This window comes from Pinus tabuliformis, chromosome 9 (assembly GCF_031772625.1).
Source record: "Pinus tabuliformis cultivar Carrire ecotype Pingquan chromosome 9, CPIR1, whole genome shotgun sequence".
In the NCBI taxonomy this organism is placed as follows: domain Eukaryota; kingdom Viridiplantae; phylum Streptophyta; class Pinopsida; order Pinales; family Pinaceae; genus Pinus; species Pinus tabuliformis.
This window is the reverse complement of record NC_142307.1, coordinates 649,098,250-649,102,345: the sequence shown is the minus strand read 5'-3', so window position 1 is coordinate 649,102,345 and position 4,096 is coordinate 649,098,250. Positions and strand designations below refer to the sequence as shown.

The 4,096-nt window shown below is 26.7% G+C and overlaps 1 pseudogene; it reads left to right on the top strand.

The window, feature by feature from the left end:
• The first annotated feature begins 3,065 nt into the window (after positions 1–3,065).
• On the top strand, positions 3,066–3,413 carry LOC149150327 (putative L-gulonolactone oxidase 1 pseudogene; annotated as a pseudogene).
• Positions 3,414–4,096: the final 683 nt, after the last annotated feature.

Genomic DNA, 4,096 nt, shown 5'->3' with positions numbered 1-4,096 from the left:
ACATAAAACAAACAAACAATATAGTAATAACATGAAATAAATAAAGATAATGATTAGTATAATATTGTTACAAAATAGTAAAACATAAAATATAAAACAAATGAACAAGACAGTAATAACATGAACTAAATAATTATATTGATTAGTATAATAGTGTTACATTATAGTAAAACATAAAACATAAAGGAAACAAACAATATAGTAATAACCAGAATTAAAATTATTAATATATTAATAACATGAATTAAATAATAATAATGATTAGTATAATAGTGTTACAAAATAGTGTTACAATATAGTAAAACATAAAACATAAAACAAACGAACAATATAGTAATAACATGAGTTAAATAATGTTAATGTTTAGTATAACAGTTTTACAAAACAATAAAACATAAAACATAAAACAAACAAAAAATACATTATTAACATGAATTAAATAATGATAATGATTAGTATAATAGTGTTACAAAATAGTCTTACAATATACTAAACCGTAAAACATAAAAAAAAAAATGGTAATATCATGAATTAAAATTACTGATATGATAATAACATAAATTAAAATTATTAATATAGTAATAACATGAATTAAATAATGATCATGATGAGTATCATAGTGTTACAAAATACTGCTAACAAATGGTGTTACAAAATTGTAAAATATAAAACATAAAGCAAACAAACAATATAGTAATCACATGAATTATAATTATTAATATAGTAATAACATGAATTAAACAATTAAAATGATTAGTATAATATTGTTACAAAATAGTGTTATAAAGTAGTAAAACATAAAACATAACACAAACAAATAATATAGTAATAACATGAATTATAATTATTCATATAGTAATAACATGAACTAAAGAATGATAATGTTTAGTATAATAGTGTTACAAAATAGTATAAAGTAAAACATAAAACAGACAAACAATATAGTAACGACATCAATTAAAATTATTAATATACTAATAACATGAACTAAATAACGATAATGATTAGTATAATAGTGTTACAAAATAGTAAAACATAAAACATAAAACAAGCAAACAATATATTAATAACATGAATTAAATAATTATAATTATTATTATAATAGTGTTACAATATAGTAAAACATAAAACATAAAACAGAAAAAATATAGTAATAACATGAATTAAATAATGATAAGATTAGTATAATAGTGTTACAAAATAGTGTTATAAAATAGCAAAAAATAAAACATAAAACAAACAAACAATATAATAATAACATGAATTAAATAATTACAATGATTAGTATAATAGTGTTACAACTAGTGTTAGAAAAAGAATAAAACAAACAAGGAATATACTAATAACATGAATTAAAATTATTAATATAGTAATAACATGAGTTAAATAATAATAATGATTAGTATAATAGTGTTGCAAAATAGTGTTACAATATAGTAAAACATAAAACAAATAAACAATATTGTAATAACATGAATTAAAATTATTAATATAGTAATAACATGAAATAAATAATGATAATGGCTAGAATAATATTGTTACAAAAATAGTAAAACATAAAATATAAAACAAATGAACAAGACAGTAATAACATGAATTAAATAAATATATTGATTAGTATAATAGTGTTACATTATAATAAAACATAAAACATAAAGGAAACAAACAATATAGTAATAACTAGAATTAAAATTATTAATATAGTAATAACATGAATTAAAATTATTAATATAGTAATAACATGAATTAAAACTATTAATATAGTAATAACATGAGTTAAATAATGATAAAGATTAGTATAATAGTGTTGCAAAATAGTGTTACAATATAGTAAAACATAAAACAAATAAACAATATTGTAATAACATGAATTAAAATTATTAATATAGTAATAACATGAATTAAATAATGATATTGATTAGTATAATAGTGTTACAATATAGTAAAACAAACGTACAATATAGTAATAACATGAATTATAATTATTCATATAGTAATAACATGAACTAAAGAATGATAATGTTTAGTATAATAGTGTTACAAAATAGTATAAAGTAAAACATAAAACAAACAAACAATATAGTAACGACATCAATTAAAATTATTAATATACTAATAACATGAACTAAATAATGATAATGATTAGTATAATAGTGTTACAAAATCGTGTTACAATATAGTAAAACATAAAACAAACAAACAATATAATAATAACATGAATTAAATAATGATAATGATTAGTATAATAGTGTTACATAATAGTGTTAGAAAAAGAATAAAACAAACAAGAAATATAGTAATAACATGAGTTAAATAATGATAATGATTAGTATAATAGTGTTGCAAAATAGTGTTACAATATAGTAAAACATAAAACAAATAAACAATATTGTAATAACATGAATTAAAATTATTAATATAGTAATAACATGAAATAAATAATGATAAAGGTTAGTATAATATTGTTACAAAAATAGTAAAACCTAAAATATAAAACAAATCAAGACAGTAATAACATGAATTAAATAATTATATTGATTAGTATAATAGTGTTACATTATAGTAAAACATAAAACATAAAGGAAGCAAACAATATAGTAATAACCAGAATTAAAATTATTAATATAGTAATAACATGAATTAAATAATAATAATGATTATGTAATATCCCTATTGTAACTAACCCTGAGTAAAAGTAATTTTTAATTACAAAACTTACGAATCAGTTATTGAACCGATTCTTGATTTCCATGGAACTGAACGAGGGGAAGCTTCTCGTCCCTTTGACATTTGTATAGTTTCTCCCCGTGCGATCGTAGGGGTATGGATCTGACGGTTAGGCTTCTGGAGAGAGGGTTGAGGTAACCACCTTCCCCTCAAGCTCCATGTCTGATGGGTATTCCTGCGATGAGGCTAGGTTTAAGGGCGCTCTCCAACGGCGGGATGGCTTCGGAGAGAAATGGCTGGGATAGTTAGCAGTTAGTATCGGAACTGATTCTTGGATTCGGAACTGATTTTTGGTATTGAGAACTGATTCTTGGTATTGGGGTGGACAAAAAGGATCAATGACGATTACCGTAGAGGGGGGAGCGTCTCTGAGGGAAGTTATAGATGTTGCCGCTGAACATAATTTGGCTCTCCCTCACTCGCTCTATTGGGAGGGGATTACCATCGGAGGGCTGCTCAGCACCGGGGCACATGGCAGCTCTCTGTTTAATAATGGAAGTGCAGTTCATGAGTATGTTGTTGGCATGAGATTGGTGGTACCTTCGCCTCCGGGTTATGCGAGTGTTGTGAGCTTCGATGAATCCCATCCAGACCTTAATGCTGCTAAGGTTTCTCTCGGCCTTCTTGGAGTCATTACGCAGAGAGTTGCTAGTTGTGTCGTTGGAAAACTACAGCATCTCTCGTAGAGGACTTGCGTGGAAGCGTTGTTGATCCGCTGAGATCTATGGACTGTGTAAAGTCGTTTTGAAATCTATTGAGTGCCAAGTGTGGATCGAGCCTGTGTGAACACTTTGAGAGGAGTCGCGCCCAACTGGTGAAAGGATTGGGTGGTAAAGTGCTGCCGAAGGTGTGTTGCAATGAAACATTGGAAGACGTCGAAAAAGGCATTACAGCTTTTCCAGAAATACATCTTGAATTTGAGCCTGTCGTGGCTGTTGCGGTTGTTCACGCGGAGTGAGTATGTGTGCCAGCTCTTCGTTGGAGCGATAATGCTGCAGATCTGAGGCGGGGGGCCTGCAGACTTGAGTTCAAATATGCAAGTCAACAAGACCTGAGCACGCGATATGGCGACCAGTTCTTGAAGAACGTGGAATAAACGTGTGGACATAAAAGCTAAGTATATGTAGTTTTCTTTCTAGAAAATTACATGTGAATCTTGTGTTAAACGCTTTAAGATTCTAGTTAACTTCTGATGTTTGAATATGTATTACATGCATGAAGCTATTCATGTATTTATGTTGTTATAGTTTGCTTGCAAGACCATGGGAATACTCGTGTACGAGTATTAATTTTCGCCTTCGTTTTAGAATGCAGTTTAATATACAAGAACGACCATGTTTATTCACTTTTTTGCTGCTATTTACGAATT